This window comes from Acomys minous, assembly GCF_964271855.1.
Source record: "Acomys minous genome assembly, chromosome: 15".
Taxonomy (NCBI): domain Eukaryota; kingdom Metazoa; phylum Chordata; class Mammalia; order Rodentia; family Muridae; genus Acomys; species Acomys minous.
This window is the reverse complement of record NC_140497.1, coordinates 76801420-76813090: the sequence shown is the minus strand read 5'-3', so window position 1 is coordinate 76813090 and position 11671 is coordinate 76801420. Positions and strand designations below refer to the sequence as shown.

At 38.6% G+C, this 11671-nt stretch overlaps 1 long non-coding RNA gene across 1 annotated transcript in view; it reads right to left on the bottom strand.

Moving 5' to 3' along the window:
* Positions 1-597: 597 nt before the first annotated feature.
* LOC311584694 overlaps positions 598-11671 on the bottom strand; it is a 38579-nt gene continuing 27505 nt past the window's right edge. The window contains exons 3-4 of the long non-coding RNA XR_014774966.1: positions 3680-3755; positions 598-691 (exon numbers count right to left, since the gene is read on the bottom strand). This is a non-coding gene — a long non-coding RNA (uncharacterized lncRNA). The remainder of the gene's footprint in view (positions 692-3679; positions 3756-11671) is intronic.

The window sequence follows — 11671 nt, the reverse complement described above, 5'->3', positions numbered from 1 at the left end:
AAACCACGCACAGCATAGAAAATTAAACTATTATGTGGTGGATGCTCTGAAAAGTGCCATGTCAGCAATATATAGTCTATACACAAACAATGAATTCATTTGAAAGTAAAAGGAAGGGCTGTGAGATCCATGATCTGCTCAGGAAGGAAAAATGAAAATCTTTATACATACCTTCCAAAACATGTCAGGTTCATGTGTACTATTTGAGATTTATTTTTAAGTTTCTTAGTATAGCTGTTCTTGTGTTTACTTGGTATTTATTTATTTATTAATTTTGGGAGGTTGTTATTTTATTTGGAGGCTTATCATTTACTTGGAGAGATTTTAAATTTATTTTTCACTTTTATAACTATTGGTTATTAAAACTTTGTATTCAGTTTGTGGCTGGGGTGATGTCATGTACATGTGGTCAAATCACATGACATACTACTATACTGGAGCCAGGACATGTACCTCCTAGGCAGCCGACAGTGTCTGCACAAGAAACAAGCTCCAGTAGATGCGGGTTACCATGCAGAATCACTTCTGGGTCCAATTTTAAATAATCAGTGCTTAGTCTAGCAATCAAGAAACAAGTAGGAAGATTATCTGTTTCACGTGTGTATCAAAATTTCCTCTTGAGATGCATTTCACCCAGGTAGGAAGCATCAGTGAAGAAGGCAGGTTCATCACCACGGTCTCAAAATGGTTACTGCAAAATGAGGGAAAACAAAAGTCCTTGCTTTAGCTGTCATGAGCCCCACAATTCAATTGGCCCATATTATTGTGTGAGAGTGCATTTTTTTTCTTTCTCTGTGTTTTTCAAAATTTACTTGATTAATTTAGCATTTGATGAATAAATTTTCCATACATGTCATTAGTGAAGCAAGGCATTGTGTTATAACTTATAGATGCTAAAGACATACATAAATATCAATGTAGGCAGAGAAACTGACTTATGAAACCAAATGAATACACACACACACACACACACACACACACACACACAGACAGACACAAACACACACACACACTCACAAAAGTTAATTAATACATTTACCTTAGTAACTAACATATACACATGGAATTAAGGCTTCCATAATTCACAATATTTCAGAGCAGAAATTATTCTTGTACAATAGTCAGAATATTCATTATCTTGAGTGACAATATCTTATTTTCTGGGATCTTAGGAAATGATCATTTCTACTCATTAAATCCAAAAGTAGACCTCACCATTAATTTGTTTTGAAGACAGCTTCCCCAGTTTTAGTTTTTAAATATTATAATTAGATTATTTACCTACAGGTAACTCTTATTTATTTTTCAGAAACTGGATTCTTTCATTTTTTCTTCTCAAATACGTAAAATTTCTATTCGATAAGCAGAAATCTAATATCATTAAATAAAATGGTCAACATTTCCAACTCGATCCATAAAGTTCTCTCTCCTTGCATGTATTGTTCCAGGAGCCCTCCCTGACAAAAATAACAAGAAATGACAATCTCCCGACATACTACAAGAACAAGAGGAATGCTGACTTTTGCCACTCATAGCAAAACCTCTGGGACAAAACTTCTTGGAAGTTGTTTTTCCCAGACCACTGGCAGTCAATGTACCTGTTACTGTCTTGTCTGAGCCCCTGACCTCAGTTCTTAATGAGGCTCCTCCAGCCCCTTTAGAATGAATTATCAGAAAAGCTATTAATAGGCTCATTATGAACCCACCAAACAATTTAAAGTCCTGTCACAATTCCATCAGCCCTGGACTCATTGAAAATGCAAATTATAAACTGTTCACAAGAAAACTATGTAATCCAATTTTAGTATATGCCAAAATGTTCAGTAAGATGCTGGGAAATTAGAAATCAGACATTGATTTTAAAATTTCAGGATACATATTCTTGAGTCACTATTAGCTATAATAGGTTGAAAAACAACAAAGGGCCTTTCCTCACAAAGGTGGAGAGAATGTCAGAATGGTGATGTGGAAATGATCCTGAGAGATCCAATAAAACTACAATGATGGAACATTTCATTAAAGCTAGGCAATCACAACCAAAGTTTCAAGAGTATGTGGCATTTCGATTTTGTCTTCGGTGAAAGGTATTTCAGGCAGCAGAAATCAAATAAACAACAATAATAGAAGGTACAAGTAATAAATATTTATAATTTATTTACTAATAGATATTTACTGATTTAAATATTATAGTGACAGCAAAAGATTCTTGCCTTCCTTCCTTCCTTCCTTCCTTCCTCCCTTTCTCCCTCCCTTCCTTCCTTCCTTTCCTGTCAATAGGTTGAATTTCTGTATTTTAAGCTGTAAAGTGTATTTAAGGGTTAAGTATGCTTTAATACCGTTCAGTAACTGCTTTCTGCAGATGAAGTGGCTTTTTTTCATATCCATCCACCTACTACTCTTGGAATCATTTTGAAATTGAGTGTGCAGAAAAAAGGAGATCATAAAGCTGTCCTATCTTGAAATTTGTTAAAATGTAAAATAAAAAAATAAGAACATACTCCAAAGGACTCGTTTGTTTCTTAGTACTCCACCACTGAGTGATATTTTACTGGGAGTACAGACAGGTCACAGTGTCATCCTAGTGGGACATAGGGTTCCAGTAAGAACATAATTCTATCTCCTTCAACCGCAGCTTGAAGATGCCAGATTTGTTTCTAATTACTAGGGGGCTAGTTTCTTCCTTCTTGGCATTGAGCATTTCCCCCGGTTCTGTCTATTTGGACAGGCTAGATGTGTGTAGGCATGCACCAGCTTGTGGGGTGCTGGATGCGAACTCTATGGCTTAGCAACAGCGATAAAACCAACTTCTGGTAACTGGGAATTTGTGCTCCAAAGGAACACAGACCACACGGTAAAATGCCACAAAAAGGAGCGATAACTAGATCACTATTTAGCAGTCGTTAGGGCTCAGTAGCTCCAATGTTTGTTTCCCAATGATTAAAAAGATCTGAGATTTTTTTTTCTTCTTTTTCTTTAGTGGAACAAAAAACCTCAGATTAATGATACATAGTGGAGAGGAAAGAAAATGAATGCTTGGGAAAAGGACAATTGAACTGCGAGCTCCCTGAAGTGCAGTTCTATTTGTCCAACAAACACAGTGCTTGAAAAAAAGGCGCATGCCATGGATATCAGTCAGAATGCACGTGGGAAAGGAATGTTGTTTTGCGGATGGATGTGAGTCTTCTCTGCTCCCCCCCATACCCCCTGCATGGTCGTGCCATAGAGTAGAATGGTGGGGGAAATCATCAAGATGATGCTGTTTCTCTAGAATTTCTCATTAGTGTATCATATGGTAATCAGTAAAGCATGCCCTATCTGGGGAAAGTAAAGAAAGATGCTAGGTTTGTTAGTAAAACATTAAGCTCTATGAGAGGCCAGCCTTTCTGGGGCAGAGGGTTCTCTCCCTCAGTAGTGTGACTGGACTAGAATCTCAGTTCAACGTATACAGATAGATGCCTCACTGCTGCTCATATGTGGCCTATGCCAAACGCGCTTTGCAACAAGCCAAACAATTAAATAACGGTTGTGAAAGAAGGCAAGGAGCAAAAGCAAAACTAGGTAACAAACATTTGGGAGACAGCCTTGGGGGGGGCGGAATAACAACCATGCTTTGTAAAAATCTGTAAAATTGTTACCTTTCTGGGTGCTTAGAAAAATAAATATCTGAAAAGTGCAATACCTCTTTCTCTCTTTCCCCTAGTCAATCCAGTCGACGGAATTTTAACATTGGGAAGAAGCCCAGAAGGTTTGAAATTCTGTAAGGAAAAAAAAAAGAGTGTATTTTTAGAATTATGGTAACAGCTGCTAAGAAATGTATTTCTATTTGTAGTTAGTCTGAGCTGCCTAACGGGAACGTGTGGTAGAGAAAGATAACGCGGACAAGGCAAGTGCAAAGAATACGGCAAAGTGAGCACTGTCTTTGCTTGTTGTCGAGGGGGAAAGCCGAATACTAAAGATGGCATTTTTATCAAAATAAAACTCTAAATTATATATCCAAGAGCTAGAATTAGATATCTAGCCTTCCCAGTTCCTGGATCTTTCTGCTTCTTAACTATTTTTAAGTCTTTCCTAATGGAAGCTTAGGGAACATTTACATGATAATATAGGTCTTATTTAAAAAGCATCTTCAGATGTTCCTACATGTGCAACTACATGTAGAGTAAGTAATCTAACCAAATGTCCCCCTCACAAATAGTCCAATATGCTTAAGTGAAGCTTCCATTGACTTAACAGATGAACTCTTTTTGCAAATGGCTAAATTAGTTGATCATTGTTTATTTTCTTATGCTGTAACTTTTGTTTCTTGGATATATTAATAAGGCATTGAATGAACAGGAAGTGTGCACTGTGTACTTTTTATGTCTTGAAATGGGCACTATAGTCAAGACTGTGTTTTTTCTATGATTAGCTGATTTGAAAAATAATGGCATTATCACACGCCTGGGAAACAAATTTCAATTTTGAAACACAGTACATATTTATGTTATGTTTCTCATTCTTAGACTTAATTCTCCTTTGGAATTAGAGGCCAAGTATCTTCTTCAAATGAAAGCAAGCATGCTTTTGCTACCAAATCTCTTGTTCTGCAGTGAGACTCGAAAAGGTGCCCGAAGGGGAAGACTGTGCTTATTAAAGACTTCAACTTGTGAAATAATTCAAAAGGAGAGAGCCCAAAGCGAGAATTCTACCACAGGGATTCCCTGACTGAAGACAACTGTCCAGAGATGGTTCTCTGCAGACTCTGCCTTAAGGATGCACAGAGACTGCCTTAAGCTGTGGTCAAAGCAGATGATGCTGTCCCTTGACCTCACAGAGGACCTGCCAACATCATCTATATGGCACCCATGTTACAGAAATTAAATATTTGGGAGTGAAAGAATTGTAGAGGTACGCACTAAAGTCCCAGAAAGTCCCTGAGGGCAGGATACGTGTAGCATGGATGGATTGCTTGCAAGGTAACCCTAAGAAGAAGCCACTGTGTAAAGTTGTGAAGGTAAAGTCTACATTATAATGGAGACCCCAGGATTTAGAAGAAAGGACAGTGGAGCTTCTGACATGGACACCTGCAAGCATGGAACAGAGGCCAGGCCAACATAAAGGTTGCTTGTGTTACAGGCAACAACCTTTAAGATGTGCAACTTCCAAGACCATTAGAGTCCAGATGATGTCATCATGAGCCCAAATTGCTGAACATGGAGCTCTTGGGCTTTAGTGTTTGTCCTGCTGGTTTTCAAGTTTGTTTTAAACCAGTTTCCTTCCTTTGACCTCATTCCTTCCCTTCATAACTGAAATGTTTGATCTGACTGTTGCATATTGATAGTACAAAAAAGCTATGCTTTTACTTTATAGGGGCTCAAAATTAAGAATTTGAGTTGAGCTTCATAAGAGTCTTCAGACTTTTTAACAGAGGAGACTGATAAACATTATGGATGCCTTCAGAAGTGAATAGTTCCTTTTATATTATTAGATGAATATGAGACATTAGGGACTAGGAGTGGAATGTAATGATTTTAAACTGATGTGATTACATGTCAGGTTGTCAAGGTGTAGTCTTCTGTTGCTTGGTCTTAATTGTCAGCTTTCTGAGATTTAAGCAAAATCAACCTAGGAGAGAAACCTCTGGTCATATCTATGTGAGAGAGAACATTTTCAGAGAGGTTTCAATGAGGAGAAGAGACTTACTGTAAATATGGGTGGCACCACTCCATGGGCTTGGGTCCCAGACTGAATAAAAATAAGAAAGTGAGTGGAAGCCTGGCATTCATCTCCTCCATCATGTCCACGGATGCCACGTGACAGGCCACATCATGTCCACGGATGCCACGTGGCAGGCCACATCAGCTCCAGCCGCCTCATCTAGCTTTGCTCTCATCATCATGCTTTCTCAAAATGGGCTCTGCTCTCAAACTGTGAGCCCTCAAACTGTGAGCCCTCAAACTGTGAGCCAAAATAAGCCCTTCCTTCTTCAGGGGCTTTTGTATAGTGTTCTTCCATAGTAACAAACAAAAAGAGTAACTAGTGCAGAGGTCACATAAAATGCTGGGTATGAATTATCATTCAACACCTATTATTGCAAGCACTAAGTTCTATTACCCTTTTATTCATGTCATCTGTCACAAGGACTAACATATGAAATGGACAGATATCTATCACACTAACTTTAGCTTAATTTTAACTTCCATTTAAAAAATATTAGCTGACATTTCTCCACCTAATTAGACAGACTCCATTAAAATGCCACAGTACAGGATAAGAGACCCTTGGTCAATAGTCACCATGAGACTATCAGTTAACAGCTAAATACTATTTACTATTTACTGGATATTTTCATATGTCAAGGACAACGCTCAGTATATTGCATCTTTAACTTCATTTTATTCAGCCTCATGTTATTCTCAAAGTGAAAGTGTGGGTCAGATACCAGTATCACCTGGAGCACAAGGAATTTCAAACACAAACGTTTCTTGCCCCAAACCACACAGCAAATAAGAGAAAGTTTGTGTCTCAGTGGATGAAACCTAAATTGAGAGTGGAAGGCTTAAAGCTGGTACTGTAGGCTTAAATGACACATCTGATACCTATATTACACAGTAATCATCTCTTAGACCTCCCTCAAAGGTCTCAACATTGATCTTGGTAATGTTTCTGTTTCCTGTTTTGATTGCCGTAATTGTCACAGAGGAAAGAGTAGAGTGATAGTATCAATCTCTAGAATGTTGAAAGTAATAATATATCTATTTGCAAAATATTTTTAGAGATTCTCTTTATAAATGACGTAGAATAGGACAGAATATTCTCTGTAGTTAAAGATGAAGAACTGTAAACTCGGAAGGAGGCTCAGACTTACCTTTTCTTTCAGTTATTTATTTTTGCTGTTTTTAGTTATGTCGCGCACGTGTGTGTGTGTGTGTGTGTGTGTGTGTGTGTGTGTGTGTGTGTGATCTGCTTATGGATATGTGCGCATGAGTAGACATGCCTCAGAGGTGGGAGGCCTCGGAGCTCCTGGGACCGGAGTTAGAAGTAGCTGCGCGATCTCTCTGACATGAACTTTGGGAACCGAGTGTGTGCCCGCTGCAAAAGCTGCGCATGCTCTCAACAGGTGAGCCCGTTCTCCAACTGCAGGGCTTTTTAAAGTAGAATAAAAGAAACAACCACAATTCTGCCTCAGTCTTAGTCTTCTGAGAAAAGGATGGCCACATAACTCAAGATGTTTCCATCTTCTTTCTCAACTTTGTGGATCAAACCTTGTAAGTTAGTTTGCTCACTATGATGTGAATGAAGAGGGTGTCCATGTTTCTTTTTTTAAAATATATTTTATTAATTTATTCATATTACATCTCAATTGTTATCCCATCCCTTGTATCCTCCCTCCCTCCCTCCCATTTTCTCCTTACTCCCCTCCCCTATGACTGTGACTGAGGGGGACCTCCTCCACCTGTATATGATCCTAGGGTATCAAGTCTCCTCTTGGTAGCCTGCTATCCTTCCTCCGAGTGCCACCAGGCCTTGCCATCCAGGGGAGATGGTCAAATATGGGACACCAGAGTTTGTGTGAAAGTCAGACCCCACTCTCCACTCAATTGTGGAGAATGTCCTGTTCATTGGCTAGATCTGGATAGGGGTTCGAAGTTTACTGCATGTATTGTCCTTGGCTGGTGCCCTAGTTTGAGCAGGACCCCTGGGCACAGATCTGCCCATCATAATGTTCTTCTTGTAGGTTTCTAGGCCCCTCTGGATCCTTCTATTTCCCTACTCTCCCATGCTTCTCTCACCTACAGTCCCTTCTTCTGTGCACCCCATGTTTTTTTCTCCTGAAGCTCTACAACTACCATCTATATGAGCAAGCCCTTGGCTACCATGTCAAATGTCAGCAGAGATAGCACCGAGTGTTCCCATCACCCCCATCCAATAATTGGTCAGCTTCCAGAAGCTGGCCTTTCTTCCAGCTGTAGGAAGATAAACTAGTCCAAACAAAAGCAGTCAGCGCAACTCACAAACACAGAGGAGGGAGAGAAGAGAACCAATGGCCATGTTTCTACTTACTCTGTGTGAACGCAAGTCAGAGGACAGCTTGGGAGAGTTTGTTTTCTACTTCCACAGTGTAGGTTCAGGAACTGAACTCAGATTGTCAGGCCTTTTGGCCAGCATGATAACTCACTGAGCCATCTTAGCACCCCCCAGATGAGTCATTTTAAAGGTGTAAATTTTAGAAAAGTTTACTACATATTAATAGATAGTGTCATAGCACATATTAAATTTGTTTAGAGATTAGTGGGTTGTTTTAATATAAAACGGTGCTTGCTTTATTCCTGCAATGCTCTGTGGCTTTATCTCACCCAGTTTTAAAAAGCCGTAGCTTTCCATAAAAGCATCAAAGTTTGCTTTTGTGACAAATTTTAGCTTTGGTGTCTGTGGCACTGACATTGCCCATAATGATTTGTCATGCAATTTTATTTTTAAACCTCAAAATTAATTACAAACATGAAACAAATCACAGTGTTAAGACATACATTAAAAACAAATTACAACCTCAAAATGGATAATTTACAACTTAGAAAATTAATTGATTAAACCTAAATTGCATACAAATAACTGGGAAAGTGGAAGAGTGAACAAGCCAACAACAATGTTATCCAGCTACGTAGAAAAAAAAATGTGCAGTGAACACAGCTGCAGAATCAGTGGTCATAATTAGACCTAAAATGGAGATAAGTTGAAATGCAAATGCTGTAGTGCCTCTACATTACAAGAGATAGACAGATGACAAAAGACATAACATTCCCTTCCCTTAGCAAAATAAAAATAAATACTATAGCATTGGCAGCAAAAGAATAAAAACATAATAATACAAAAGATAATGCAATACAGATCCCACGTTGAAACACATTCTAAGCATTTGAAAGTGTGTGCTCCATCAGGTAGCTGTCACATCCTACTCCACAATATGTTTGAAGTCTGGGTTTTATGCAACCTACATGTATAAAAATCATACAAGATATTAGCTACAAAAATAAATAAAAATATTTTCTACAATCTAGAAACAATAAGACAAATAGAGTAAGTAATAGCAGAACATTTCTACCATGTCAAATTTTGTTTTAAGCTTTATATATTTCCTATCAGCCTTAAAGTTGGGGTTTGGATTTAATATTTGAACATATATAAGTAAGGCATTTAAGCCTGTATAATGGCTAAAGACTATGTTAGTGTGTGTGTGTGTGTGTGTGTGTGTGTGTGTGTGTGTGTGTATTATGGTTTTCTGTAGCCAAATCTCCATCTCAGTGTATCCTATAAGCTTGGTTACAAACATCTCACACAGAAGATCAATACAAATAAAACCTTGTAAGCATTTTAATTTGTATAACAAAACAAAACAGCATCATCAACAACAAATAAAAAGACATCCTTAATTCTGTCACCATTGAAAAATAAATTAGACTACATTTTTCATTCACCTTGTCAGTAAAATTTTTCTATGGGTTCAAATGTATATATATATATATATATATATATATATATATATATATATATATATATATATACTCAAATATATATATATATATACATATATATATTCAAATATATATATATTACAGATGGAAGGAACTAAGCAAAAGTGTCCACCATAAATTCCCATTCACATAGAATCCTAGAATGGCCAAGTATTCTGTATTGGAAAATTGTGTATCAGGGCAAATTTGGAGTATCCTCATTGAGTTACTAGTCCATATGCACAAACTCAAAGCCTAACAGCATCTTAGAGTGGGAAAATGCATTGCATATTAGCACTCCCTCAATAAAGTTATTTTAAAAGAGAGAGAACCCTCAGGTCTCCCCATCCAGGGGACGTGGTCAAATATGAGGCACCAGAGGCACTCAGAGGAAGGATAGCAGACTACCAAGAAGAGACTTGATACCCTATGAGCATATACAGGGGGAGGAAGTCCCCCTCAGTCACAGTCATAGGGGAGGGGAGTAGGGGGAAATGGGAGGGAGGAATGGGAGGATACAAGGGATGGGATAACAATTGAGATGTAATAAGAATAAATTAATAAAATAAAATTTAAAAATTAAAAGAGAGAGAGAGAACCCTGTTGTCATAATAGTTGCATCAAACTAGTGTAAATTAGCAGCCTTGCTAATCAAAATAATATTTATTCTCAAAGTGGAGAAGAACCGTATGTGACTAAATTGTCCCACAGCATAGAAAGACACATGCAGGTGAACTGTGCACCAGAGCAGGAAGTAGCTGCAAACTGGGGATGGAGAAAAAGATGAAAGGCTCAGAGGAGAAGAATCATCTAGCAGAGGCACAAGGGACGGGCCTCCCTCCTGGCACTAAGTAGTCCTTTGTGCCACCTTTGGATGCTGCCTCCTGCAGCACGTTGCTGCCACCAGAACAGCAAATACTGGTACTTCAGGTGAGTGACCATTTCTTCCCAATGTGCAAAGGAACATCCTGTCAGTATAGAAATTTCTAAATGTGCAGCTAATGACTCCCTTGCTTTCAGACCCAAGTAGGATTTAGTAAACAGTGGTGTAGTCAGGGTGCCATCACCACATGCATCCTGTCCTCCTTTTAGAGTCAGTAAGTTCAACCCCCCCACAAATGTGTCACCAGGCTGCTGTGGTCTGCATCTGCCCCCGAGACAGTACTCCTTTAGCTGGGTACTGTAAAATTTTAAAGGCCCTCTGCTTCCTGTTGACTTCCAGCTCAGCCATCCTGTTCCTCTTCAGTCCAGTCTCTTTACTTAATCTGCCTTCTGTCTTTCGGAGTGCTACCCCATATTTTGCTGTTAAATTTGAAAAATGATACTATCTCTACCCTTTTGAAAGAGTCATTGTCAAATTATACCCACCAACAGATAATATACCACTTGCGTCGGTAATTTCACCTATTTGTATGCATTTCAGGTTTGCCAATTATCCTTCCAGGCTGTAAATTGCCTATTTTGAGAGCATACTTTGATTTTTAATGTTTATCTTAACAGGCTGATTTGTTTTGTCTTTTGATTTGTTTCACGTTTTCAGTAATTATTTTTAAGCTGACACCATTTCTCCTAAAAGGAAGGTGGGGACTGCAAGCCAGTGAGATCTGGAACCATCTGATATTAATAGACATTTTGACCTAGCCAGACAGTACGTGAACTGTGTCAGGCCCCCTTCATTTTATTTGGAAGCAACTTTTTTTTGGAGGGGGGGGAAGGTTCAAGACAGAGTTTCTCTGTGTAGCCTAGGCTGTCCTAGACTCACATTGTAGACCAGGCTGGCTTCAAACTCACAGGGATCCACCTGCCTTTGCCTCCCGAGTGCTGGGATTAAAGGCGTGCGCCGCCACCGCCCAGCTTGTTTTTAAAGTAAAGTGTGCTAGCTTAAATCTCAGTGCACACTGCAGAATCTCTAAAGTTTAAACACACAAGTAATCAAAGTTGGATCTATTAAATACACTTAAAATGTAGGCATTTTCTAAGTATTAGTCAGAAAGTAAAGGCTAATGTGTGTTTGGGGTTGGCTAAATACCTTTTCCTCATGGATTCATCCTACAACTTTATCTTTCTGACAAAAGCTAAAAAAAATGCAAGTTTCTTCTCATTCTCAGACACAGCCTGTGAAAACCTTTGCTACCATAACTTGAAAAGCATGAACATGCCTGACTTGGCTGCTCTTGCAA